The 13664-nt window shown below is 40.1% G+C and overlaps 1 pseudogene; it reads left to right on the top strand.

The window, feature by feature from the left end:
• The first annotated feature begins 5801 nt into the window (after positions 1-5801).
• Positions 5802-7230, top strand: LOC115278801 (annotated as a pseudogene).
• Positions 7231-13664: the final 6434 nt, after the last annotated feature.

Here is a 13664-nt window from a genome sequence, read left to right on the forward strand (position 1 = left end):
AGGAGGTGATGAAGTCCAGAATATTCCTGGGGAAACTAAAAAGGACAGTTCAACTGGACTCCCAAGTGATAAGGCACAGCAAACATGAGCTACAGAGTAGCTAAGTCCTTAGGAAGTCACTGGGAAATTTTTACGGGTGTTGCATGATCTGTTTCCATAGGCTGACAGCTGACTCAGAGCTTTGGGAGATTTGAAACTGAAAAGAAAAGTTTAGAAATGAGTCAAGTACCCAGATTCTTCACAGTGGCATTGAATGTCACCTCTGAAATGGAGCCGGAGGTGGAGCTACCAGGAATGAGAATCCTGTGGAGAACAATTAGAGCCAAAAAAAAAAAATAATAAATAAAACACAAAATCATACTAGGTATCTGAACATGAGATAAAGTTCTAAAAAAAATACATCTATTTAAACAAATAGATGACAATTCACTATTTTATCTACTTCTTTACCTCTTGAAAAAATGTACTTATAAAAAGATTTATTTTGGGGCGCCTGGGTGGCTCAGTCGGTTAAGCCTCCAACTTCGGCTCAGGTCAGATCTCACGTTCATGGGTTCGAGCCCCACGTCAGGCTCTGTGCTGACAGCTAGCTCAGAGCCTGGAGCCTGCTTCCGGTTCTGTGTCTCCTTCTCTCTCTGCCCCTCCCCCTCTCATGCTCTGTGTCTCTCTGTATCAAAAATAAATAAAAAACATTATAAAAAAGATTTATTTTGTAGCATAAAGTAGGTGAGGAAACATATACAATGTTCTCACTGTCGAGGTATTTTCCTTAAAACTGCTGTTTCTTGCCCATCCCCTTCCTGACCACCCCCCCCTTTTTCTTCTGTATTTTTGTCTACATACGAAAAAGTAATTTAAAGATCACTTACATTTGTAAACGTTTTGTAAAATTTGAAGTAACCTTATCCTTTAACTCTAAGCTCATACACTCTTCCTTTGTGAAGCTTTCCTAAGGGACAGTCTCTGTGTCCCACTCCTTCGTTAGAGAGTAAATATTTGCTTCCTCGTCTGACCCCCTCTTTTGTTCACAGTGGAAACTGTGAGGGCCTTTTCCTCATCTTTGTAAGATTAGTACAGGACCTGTAACATAGTAGGGCTCAATAAAAGTCTGTTAAATAAAAGAGAAACTAGACAAAAGAGTGTTTGGTAGGATTGATACTAAATCATTAAAATCATTAGCTCTTCTGATCACATGATTTGCAAGGCCTATGACAAAGTTCCAGAGGAAGAAGGCGTCACTGGTGTCCCTCATTATGTCATCATTTGTGTGCCTGCTTCTAGAAAATACTGTAGAATGGCCTTTAACTAGGGTGGCAGTGCTAAGCCTCTGTATCACTGGGGCATGGCGACCTGACAAAGATCTGCATCCCATCAACCCTTCTTAAGCAATTTACACATTGTCATTAAGAGGAAACACAAGTTCTTCTCATTGTAGCAGGCCAAAAGTAAGCACCTGTCCCTAGTGATAAGTCCCACTAAAGTCTGCTTTGGGGGAACTTGGCTACACATGGATATTCAAAACACAAAACACACAAAAGCAATGAAATACATAAATAAATATAAATAATCGCAAACTCAGAGAGTTTGTACAAGAAACCTTTTTTCCCGGGGGGCCTGGGTGGCTCAGTCAGTTAAGCATCCAGCTTCGGCTCAGGTCATGATCTTACGGTTTGTGGGTTCGAGCCCCGTGTTGGGCTCTGTGCTGACAGCTAGCTCAGAGCCTGGAGCCTGTCTTTGGATTCTGCGTCTCCCTCTCTCTCTGACCCTCCCCTGTTCGCACTGCCTCTCTCTGTCTCTCAAAAATAAATAAAAACAATTAAAAAAAAAAAAGAAACCTTCTTTCCTTACCCATTTGAAAGTAAATAAATGGCTGACATTATGCCTCTTTACTCTCTAACACTTCAGTGTGTACTTCCTATAAAGTAAGACATTCTCCTATACAACCACAATATAACTATTAAAATCAGGAAATTAGTATTGATGCTTTACTGTAATACAATTCTCAGGCTCTATTCAAGTTCCATCAAGTCTCACAAGCATGCGCTTTATAGGAAAAAGAGGCAGTCTTAAATTCAGATCTTGCAAAACAGACATCACGTTCAATTATCATGTCTCCTTAGTTTTGTTCTATCTGGAACTGTTCTCGGCTTTTCCCTGACTACCCTATCATAGGCATGACACTTTCAATGTTTACAGGCCATTTATTTTGCATAATGTTCTTCAGTTTGGGTTTTTCTGGTATATCTTCATGATTAGGCAGGAGTATCACAGAAGTGATAGTGATGTGTTCTCATTTTATCCTATTCAAGTGACCTATGATTTATATTTGTACCATTACTGCTAATATTAACTTCAATCACATAAGTTCCTGTCTGCTTGGCTTCTGCACTGTGAAATTATAATTTTTTCCCCTTTGTAATTAATAAATAGTTTGTAAGGGGGTTTTGAGATTATGTATCCCTCCTCATCAAACAATTTATTCATCACTTTTTTAAAAAGTTTATTTATTTATTTTGAGAGAGAGAGATAGAGAGTGCAAGTGGGGGAGGGGCAGAGAGAGAGAAGGAGAGAATCCCAAGCCAGCCTTGCACTGTCTGTGTGAAGCCCAATGCAGAGCTTGAACCCACAAAGTGAGAGACCATGACCTGAGTCAAAGTTGGAGGCTTAACCGACTCAGTCATCCAGGTACCCCTATTCACTACTTTTTAAATATCTATTTGAACTCATGGTTTTTAACTTTATTCAATGCATTGCAATTTTTAAAAATATTTTATTTATTTTTGAGGGGGGGGGGAGTAGGGGCAGAGAGAGAGGGAGACGCAGAATCTGAAGCAGGCTCCAGGCTCTGAGCTGTCAGCACAGAGCCCAACACGGGGCTCGAACTCATGTACTGTGATATCATGACCTGATTCGAAGTTGGACACTTAATCAACTGAGCCACCCAGGTGCCCCTGCATTATAGTTTGCTGCTATTATTATTCATTTTCTTTCTCAAATTCCCCCAGATTTTCCAGTATGTGTCCTTACAAAATGGTCTCTGTGGTCTCATTCTTTGAGTATTTTTCTTTATTTCAGGCTCTATAAGAAGTTCCAGACTAATCTTGTACTTTCTCTACCTCAGTACTAAAGTCAAACAATTTTCTAAAGACCTCTGAAGGGGACACTTAGAAACCAAGATGTGAATGCTAGATGTACACAATGCTATTGGAGTGCCACTGCTTCCAGAACCTCTCAGTGGACAAAACCAGGAATATACGTATTTGAATTTGAATCTCTCCCCCTTTCTCTTTCGTCTATTGAAAACCATGAGTTCATGTCCCAATCTTCAATTCCAGCCCAACACCATCATCCTCAATATTTTCTTACTTGATCAATCAGTGTTATGATTCCTCTATAGCTGACACAACTACCTCCGTCCCTGCAAATGCCCTCTTCACCACCCCCATGCCAGATAGCTCCTTCACATGGACACACTTTTCACCCTGCTTAGGCTCTGACACCTAACCCGGACCACCGGGAACCTACTAGTGCACCCACATCATTCTCCACCTTGCTCAATCCCAGCCAGTAGGTTTTGGACCAAACTGAACATGGTTCAATTCCTAGTCTCTGGACTGTGTCCGTGACCTTTTGTATGTATCTTAGTATAAACTGTGGCTCCAGGCTACAGATTTATTAGCTTCCTCTCAAGAACAATGGAGCCCTATTCCAGCCTAGGGCTTTAAAAGCTGAAGATCTAATACTTTCCCACTAACTCTGATGAGAGGCCATCCTTATAAGAGAGGCCTGGCCTGGCCTGCTGCCTAGCAGACCTAGCATAGGTCAGGCCACAGCGTCATCAGTTTTCTCGCTGCTCTAAGTTTTTTTCTCTTTCTGGCCCAGAGACATTTAAATCTTGTTTTGGGCACAGTAATACGTACTTACAGACTTCTCTTTTTGTACTTTATGTAACATTGCTATGTATTTGAAATACAGAAAACTAGCCACAATCTGGGAACAGGTAAGAAATGGGAGAGAGTTTCTCTATCTTTGAATATGATTTTGTTGTAATTTTTATTATTAAGATTATGAGTTCTATGGGAGAGAGGAGGAGGGGTACTCCTGGGGGGGTCCGTGGGTCTGGCCCTCAGCTTTGAAGGGCTGTGCTCAGGGCTGATGGGCATTCAGAACCTGCACTAATCCAACTTCAATGGCTTCATTTTGATGCTGACTAAGGTAAAGTGAAAGGCCCACTTATTGTGCTGGTCCCTTTTAATGCCCTGGAAGCAATTTCATATTTGCTCTTTTGTATTCTTTTTCTCAAAAAGAGTCCCCTTATTTATAAAAATGTTTACAATTCTGGATCTGTCCCTCACAAATTCTGGATCTGTCCCTGTAGGGAACTTATATTTAAGTCTCACTGCAAATTTCCAATGAAGGAAGGTAATTTTCTAGAGAGGATTTGAGTTATGGAGGCTGAATTAATCATCAGAAGGTTGCTTAGGTTGCTTAGAGAGCAAGAGAGTTGGGTGGTCTTGGGGGTTAGTTTATGTCGGCCATGTAAATTTCAAAGCCATTCTTACCCACCTACAGAGTGTGTCTATAATTCCTGTGTGGTCAGTTTTGTATCTGACTATATCCTTTCACAAGAATATTTGATTAACTCTGTCTCAAATCTTACTGACTTCTTCTTCCTTTAGGACTTCATATATGTCACCTCCTGCCAGTTCTTAATTAACATATTCTTTCTTTGTTAGGGTATAATATAACTGATTAGGTAACAGCTTTCAACTCCTCTATACTACTTGCCCCTTGATAAAAATCTGACTATTCTCTCACTTTCAACTTTATATTCACTGATCATCACCTAAACTGGGTTAACTATCATCTACAGATACTCTACAGATTTGCTGCTCCCAGTTTAGTTCTCCGAAGGCTATCTTGTTTCCAGGTTACAGGGTCATCTATTGTCTCCATGCATTAAGTCTTGAAAGCCTATACACAATTTGAAATTAAAAATGGTTAAATAATTTAAAAATTGGGGGAAATTCCTATAGAAAGTAGACATGTAAAAGGTTTCTCCCTTTATTAAAAGCTTTACTGGGGAAAGCTTCTGGAAGGTCTCGAATATAGAAGAGACACCTACATTATACTATATAGACAGCACAAGCAGAATATCCACAAATAAGCAGAAGATACACTTTGCACTTTCTTTAGGTGAAACTTCAAGTGTTGTGTATTAATTTCAATGCAGAAAACCACTGCTTTAGATACACAATGCACATAGCACTGTACATAAAGCAGTAACAGCAGTAGACTTCTTTCCAAAGAGCTTAAATCTAACTCAAGAGTAAAACATACAAATGCAACATGATTCTAAAGTTATTTTCAAATTATCAGTAATTGTAAATAATTACTAGAGACAAGCCAAAGAGGTGAAGCCTGAAAGAAATTAAAAACAACAATGATGGCTGTCATTTACTGAGGGCCTACTATGAGATACTACCTATCGTAGTACTTTTAATATCTACATTTTACAGATGAAGAAATTGAGGTTCAGGAGGTCTGTCCAAGATCACATGGCCAATGAAAAGGAGAATTTTCATTCAAATCATTACTCCACATGGGCTAGTCAAAGGTTTCAGGGAAAAGCAATCCAGAGGAAATGAGGTGAACAAAGGTACCCAAGGACTACCAGGCTGATTTAGTCAGAGGGCAGATCTAAAGAGGAAGGTAGGAGGCAGTGGGAGGGAAAGGGATGGGGTCAGCTGGCAGCTAAAAAGAGAAGGTAAACGTAGCCCTTTGGAGCTGATGTGATAAGCATGCAAGAATCAAGTAGGGAGAGTGGTCCTCTTCTCAAACAGCATTTTGCAGACCTGGCATCTAAAGATCTGGTGAGAAATGGAACAGTCTTTGCAACCAGTAGTGTCAATTAAGAAAGAGTCAATACTGAAGAACATTTACCCATAATGATCTAGGAGATGCCTAAATAAACAGTAAACAAAGATATGAGCCAAACAGTAACAGTGTGGTGTAAATGCTATAAATACAACACACAGAGTGACAACAGGGTAACTGGGGTAGAGGAACCAACTCTATATAGGGAGATGTTGGTCAATGTACCTTTTAACCGCCCCCTATTCACACAAACAGCAAATATGAATGAATCTCAGTAACTTTCTCAGAAATATATAGAAGTAAAATATACATGTGAAATGCACCTAATATATATACACATATACATTAATTAAATATACATATATTTAATTACATGAAACTACAAAGGTGTCTCATATTTTTATAGGAAGGGTTCCCCATTGTAAAACTAGCTATAAGGAATGTGCCCTTGAAAACCATCAGAAAGAATATAAACTGAATTCAAAGTCTATGATTTCATAGGGAAGTTTCCAATTAGAAGGAAATATTTGGAACACATTTTGGAAGACTTAGAGAATAGTGGCATTATAAGGCAATGTTTCCATTTCCAGATACAAACAGAGTTTAAAAACTGCTGGCTTCACTAGAACATTTTTTTTTAATGTTTATTTATTTTGAGAGAGAGAGTGCGATCAGGAGAGGGGAGGGGCAAAGAGAATCCCAAGCAGGGTCCAAGGCTGTCAGCAAAGGAGCCCAAAGGTGGGGGGAGGGGAGGATCATGTGAGATCACAACCTGAGCGGAAATCAAGACTCAAAGGCTTAGCTGACTGAGCCACCCAGGCGCCCCTTCATTGGAACATTTGTTAGTGAAAGTTGCGCTATTAAAGAATTATCCCAGGGGCATCTGAAATTCCTACAAACTCCAGGAAATGCAAGTGCCCTTGGAGCTTGCAGCCTAGAAGAAGTTGATTTCCTAAAAGCACAAGAGTCTCAGATATATCCCAGGTGTCCCATGCTCAGAGTGGACAACATGAAAAGTCACAGATGTGAACATTACAAATGAATCAACAAGATTCACTCAATCCTGATAGCAGACACCCCAGACTGTAAGATGGCGTCATGTACCAGTGAAGGAGAAGCAGCTCATCGAAGTCAAACTAGGAGTGCTGCCAAGCTGGATAATGAAATGAGATTTCACCCAAAAGGTGCTGTTGGAGCGTTTCAAAGAGGCTACTGCTGGTATTACATCAAGTATGTCAATCTGAAGAAAGGGGTTTTGGTGGGATTTCTATGGTGCTGGCAGCTTATGTGCTTTTCAACTACCGTCACTGCTACAAGGAACTCAAACAGGAGTGGCTAGGCAAGTACCACTGAAGAGGACCCAGTGGGGAGGAACATTCTGCATTCCTGACCATGATCTTTGTCTGGCACTCATGAATCCTTTCATATTCTAATTTAGAATTAATACCCAATAAACGATGACTTGTACATGGAAAAAAACCCATTGAATTTTTCTTTCATTAAAATAATACTAACCCAACCACAGAAAAACATTTTGGAGCAGAGGTGGCTACACCATGGGGTTACAGCACTTTAAGCTTCAGGATCTCCCCACCACCCCCCACCACTCCCACATTTGCATAGCCCCCTTCCAAGATCCTATGAGGGATCTAGCAATATATTTCTTAAGATCATGTTTTTGAAAATTTAGAGAAATTTTTCAATTTGACTTCTTTTTTGTAATTTTTAATTTTTTAATTTTTTAAATGTTTGTTTTTGAGAGACAGAGAGAGAGAGAAAGTGGTGGAGAGACAGAGAGTTGGAGATACAGAGTCTGAAGCAGGCTCCAGGCTCCAAGCTGTCAGTACAGAGCCCAACACAGGGCTCAAACTCATGAACCGTGAGATCATGACCTGAGCCAAAGTCGAATGCTCAACCAACTGAGCCACCCAAGATCCCCTCAATTCTGTTTCTTACCCTATATTGTATAAACTTCAGGCTCTGAACCCTGGATCCTTCTAATGCCTGCCTACTACATTCAGTGCTGGAGATACAAAGATGAACAAGGCACACTCCTTCCTGGGGAGAAGCTTGGTGTAAAACAGAATAGGAGAAATAATTGCAATGGGACACCTGCTTGGTTGTGGACTGTAAAATGGGAACAGAAGCTTAAGAGATGTTCTTTTGTTGTTGTTATTCATCTACACATTAAAATTTTTAACTTGGGCTGTGCCTGAGTGGCTCAGTGGGTTAAGCATCTGACTTCGGCTCAGGTCATGATCTCACAGTTCATAGGTTTAGGCCTCACGTTGGGCCCTGTGCTGACAGCTCAGAGCCTGGAGGCTGCTTCAGATTCTGTGTTTCCCTCTTTCTCTGCCCCTCCCCTGATCATGCTCTGTCTCTCTCTCTCTCTCTCTGAAATAAACATAAAATATTTTTTTAACTTGGATTTCTTTTTTTAAATGGTGAATGTCCATTAAATAAGTCCAACACAGGAATGTAAAAAGAAATAGTTACTATCTCTGTGGAAATTCTTATTACCTTCCAGGCCAAACGAAATTCCACTTGTGTCATGGAGCTGTTCACTCCAGGCTCTTTTAGATGTTTTGGCATTTTGTAGTGTTCATATGACACTTAAAGTAACACAGGAACTTGGGACAGTCAGGAGAACTGAAAGCACCAAAAGTATTCAGGTAATCCGTAAGGTTCGCATATAAGAGCATACATAAGGAGATAGGAATGGAAAAAGAGGGGCAGGAGTGTAGGGCTTGGAGTTCCAGGTAAGGGACTCCAGCCTCTGTTGCAGATGGGTTTTTGGCAGAATATTACTGTAAATAAGCAGTGCCTTCGAATGGCAGCCGTGCACAGAGCTGAGCTGGTTGAAAGGAGATGTGACGAGCTAGCAGAGCCTAGTTCAGAATGTCTGGTCCAGATTGTAGCAGCAGAATGAAAAGTAAGGGACGGGCTTAATGGACATGGGGGAAGAATCAGAACTTCAAAACTGATTTGGAGATGATAGCGGGAGGCCTAAGAAAAAGCCTCACATTACTCTGAGGTTTGGTGGAGAAGTAATAATGGTAAAAATTAATGAGAACTCAAGGGGAAGACTGTCTGATTTGGGGAGGAAGGTGGTAAGTATGAGCTCAGTTTCATTACTTCTGAGATACTAGTAGGTCAACAAAGTAGAAATGTCTAGTTTTTGCTACTCAAGAGTGTGGTCTGTTGGGCAGCAGCATCAGGACCCCCTATGAATTTATTAAATATGCAGCGCTTAAGCCACAGACGTGCTGAATTGGCTCCAGACTGTAAATGTGACTTGGGTCCAACTGTCGAGAAATCACCAAACTTCGTCTAGTCTGGGGGTTAAAACTTCTAGGATTTAGGACCTGTTCCATGGATGGGATTGGGCTAAAGGAACTGCAGAATAGATGTGTAAAATTGTTTGGGACCCTTTAAAAACTTCTGCCTGTGTAGTACACAAAGCCCTACCAACACCTGTGGGCCATGTGTACAGCTGTCACGGCCAGCTGACTCATCCACCCATCTGCCTGCTGCATCACACATTTTCCTCTGGATTTCAGGGCAGTGATAGTAACATCAGAGAGAAAATAACTTACAGGGATTTTGATGAACTTGTCAAATTGCAAGAATCTGGATATAGACAATAAGGGAGAGTTTGAGTACAATGCCATAATTACAAAATCAGTATCTTACTCTTCAAAACTCTCCATTTTTATAAATACTGATGTTTCCTTGTTAATTACATAAGTCAATTCCTCAAGTTCACCACAAGACAGACATCTGTGGGTAAGAAGTCACCTCCCAATCTCACCAGAAAAAATAAACATTAACTCTGACATTTTCTAATATCCAGTTTTAATAAATGCACAAAAAAATCCTTTTCTTTTCAACTTCTGCTGTTTGAAGAGTATTTATACAATAGTGCAATACTATCTTTTAAACTTGGATATGATTGGCATACTAGTTGAATGTGTTGGGAATGAGTTTTTAAGGAAAGTTCACTCCTTAGTAAAATGTGTATAACAGCATGTGTAACCAGTAAAGACCATATCACAATATGCTACTATATTATGATTAGGTATATTCAGACTAGTGACCTAATGACTCAATTATTCTGAGCACCTACCAAGTGACAGGAGAGAGAGAATGAGTAAGCAGGGAAGAAGGGCAGAACGAGGGAGAGAAAGAATCTCAAGCAGGCTCCGTGCTCAGCCCAGAGCCCAATGTGGGGCTTGATCCTACAACCCTGGGATCATGACCTGAGCTGAAATCAAGAGTCAGACATTCAACTGACTCAGCCACCCAGGCACTCCATGCCAACTGTTGTGAATTTTAAAGGAGGCTATAAATGAAATGTCACTGTTCCATGGGCATAGACTGCTTCAGTCAGTATCAGAACTGTTAGGACAAATCATATGACATTGCTGCCCCATTTCAAAATGGCATTTAGCAACCAACTATTGGCTAAAAATTGGAATTTCATATGGTTCAGCTTATACTGTAATTAGGTAATTTCTTTTGGGCCAATTCATGCTGTAAGTAGACAACAAAATCAAAAGGGAAGCACAGGTGAACAGCTAAGATGGTTTTCGTTCCTGTGCTTGATTTTCAAAGTAGAGCCATCCCTCTAATGCTATTGCTACACAGACTTTTAAGTGTCAACTCTGAAACCTGACTGCCAAGAGGGAACCGAAATTTCTGATGAGCCACTGGTTAGAGTGCCCTTGTCTGGTAATTGCTCTGATCATCAGAGAAAAGTTGACAGACAGTGTGACAGGGGGGAAGTCAATCCCACAGGAAAAACATTTTTTGTTTGTTTCTTTAGCTGACTGAAAAGGATTCTCAGCTTTGTGTGATTTTTTTTAGCTTCTTTGAACTGAAAATCTAGAAACTTAGAAGGCAGGAGAGCCTGCATTGGCTCAGCTGGTTAAGTATCCCAATTTGCCTCAGGTCATGATCTCATGGTTCATGGGTTCGAGCCCCACATTGGGTTCTCTGCCATCAGCACAGAGCCTGCTTTGGAGCCTCTCTCTCCCTCTCTCTATGCCCCTCCTCCATTCACACATACACACTCTCTCTCAAAAATAAATAAATACTAAAAATATTATAACAGGAGCACCTGGGTGGCTCAGTCAGTTGAGTATCTGACGTGGGCTCAGGTCATGATCTCACGGTTCTTGAATTGGAGCCCTGCATTGGGCTCGTGCTGTCAGTGCAGATCCAGCTTTGGATCCTCTGTCCCACTCCCTCTGTCCAATCCCCCCACTTATGCTCTCTTTCTTAAAAATGACTAAACATTAAAAAAATAATTAAAAAACCCTAAAATGCAAAGACCTATGAGTAAATGGTTATCTCCTTATTTAAAATCTGTTGTCAAAAAAGCTGACCTGACACAATTAATAAGCAAACTATGTTTATTTTCAAGATGTCTTATTTCATGTAACCAAATATTGAATGCATGGCCAATTCATGCCTGAGTGTACGCTAATTTTGTATCATGTCAGGATAATGGGATGAACACATTCTCTAACAGTTACAGGGGGAAAATATATTGTTATCTTGGAGGGCTTTTTTTAGGAGATACTATATACATCCTATTTTAAATAATTGTATAAAGCCGTAAATGGTCAGACAAGGGTCAGCAGAGTTAGGTAAAATTTATTTAACTAACTAATTACAAAACCCTTCAAACGGATTATTTCCAAGTTAAAAAAAAAAAACCTGAAAGAAAAACAGGAAATCAAAAATGATGACACTGGGGGTGAGGTGGAGGAATGGGCAAAAATGGGTAAAAAGGAGTGAGAGATACAGGCTTCCAGTTATGGAATGAGTAAGTCACGAGGATAAAAGGCACAGCCCAGGGCATACAGTCGATGGTACCGTAATAGTGTTGAAGGGTGGCAGATGGTAGCTGCGCTTGAAATCACTATGTTGTACATCTGAAACTAATGTAACATTGTGTGTCAATTACAGTCAAATAAAAAAATAAGTGACATAGATCAGTGGTTATCTTAGCACAAGACATGAAAGATAGCATAGTACTAGACTTAAATATTCAACAATTTTAACAATTACAATTACTACTATCACCATTACTATCACTACAATTATTATTATTGTATGTGCAGAATTGTCTTTGAAATAATAGTTCATTTTATTTTATTTCTGTATATGTTCATAAGGTACTAATTGGTTTCAGATTTCATTAGTCAGGTCCAGAGAGTAAAGATGCTTTTTTTTCTACAAGAAATTATAAAATTAATTATGCATGCAACAGATTACCATATAACTGATAATGTTGCAATAAATAGTCAATTCTCATAGCAGAATTTGTACGAAACTGGAATCTGAACACCTGGATTTGAGTGTGGGCTCTGTTACTAGGGCTCACTGAGGAGAAGTTGCTTGGAGTCTGCGAGCCTTAATTTCCTTATCCACAGAACAAGGCCAGCCTTTAGCAGCAATAAGAGCTAACTTTCAAAGTATGACGCTTCATTGCCAGGCACTTTTCTAAGAATTTTACATACATTAACTGAAATACTAATATTTCACCTAACATCTAGCATTAACTTAGTAAAAAGGAAGACTGTGCTGGTCAGTCTCCATCTGCGCTCCACCACCTGCACTGCCCTGTCCTGCCTGAAAGCTGACTCCCCAAATCAGTCACTGGGGCTCCACCACCACCAGACTTTCAGTTCAGACAGGGGAGGCACCAGAAAGTCCCCAAAAGCTCTGGGAGGAGAGAGACGCTGGGGTATTTCTTCTCAACTTCCTTCTTGATTTGGCAACCCCATTCTAATTTGTGTATGTTGTGGTGGGGGTGGGGGTACAGGGAGGACGTTCCCCCAGACTAAGTCTCCTCTCTGACAGCCTCTTTTCCCTGGCTCCCCTCCTCCCTAGGTTCAGGAAACACCGTTTTCTTCCTCAGCCTCTTAGGCCCATGGTAATGACTTTCTACTGTTGCCAGTCTTCTGGTACCCAACATCCCTCTTCTGTTTCCTTAACTCCCTTCCCACATCACTGTAAGCAGTTGTTTCAATAACAGGTCTTGATTTGAACCCTGTAAGTGGGATGCTCTTTCTTGCTGGGACCCAGACTCTTACACGGATTTACTATTTCAGCATTTTAGTCAACTACATTACTTAGTATAAGCGTATGTTAAACAGAGCTTTGTTTTATTTCATTTTGTTTTTAATGAATTGGTATGTTAGGAAATACAATCTTGCATTTCAGTTATTTTAAAAAACTAAAAGATTTGTTTCTAATCTAAACTAGTTCACTTTTTTATTTTCTTTTAACAAGCAATCTCTTTCATTTGGTTCACACTTGAAGGAAAGGCTATTTGGGATTTAATGTAGTTCTGGAGTTCAATAAATTAGCCTGGTATATCCCAGTTAATGGTTCATGGTTTGGTTTGGTTCAGGGTAGAGCATGAAACCCTGAAATACTGGAAAAGGCAAGGTGACTTAAATTGGTTTCTCCGAGTGGGGCTATTGCATACTCTGTAAAGATGAGGCTACAGTCTGACAATGATAGAAACTGAAGGTCACCCTCGTAATAAAACAAAGTTCGTGATTCTCACTTAAATCAACGGTTCATCGGCCCCTGGGTTTCCCAGCATATATAGCTGAGCTTCCGAAATAAAATTATGACAAACTGTGTGCTCATGTTTTCTAAGTGCTATTATGCCTCTCCTGTTTTTTTTTCCTAAATGAACTCCGTTCTCAATTAGATCAGTATTTCTTAAAGTATGAGCCCCAGACCATTATGTGGAATTTGCTAGAAAT

The sequence above is a fragment of the Suricata suricatta genome, chromosome 15 (assembly GCF_006229205.1).
Source record: "Suricata suricatta isolate VVHF042 chromosome 15, meerkat_22Aug2017_6uvM2_HiC, whole genome shotgun sequence".
NCBI classification, from domain to species: domain Eukaryota; kingdom Metazoa; phylum Chordata; class Mammalia; order Carnivora; family Herpestidae; genus Suricata; species Suricata suricatta.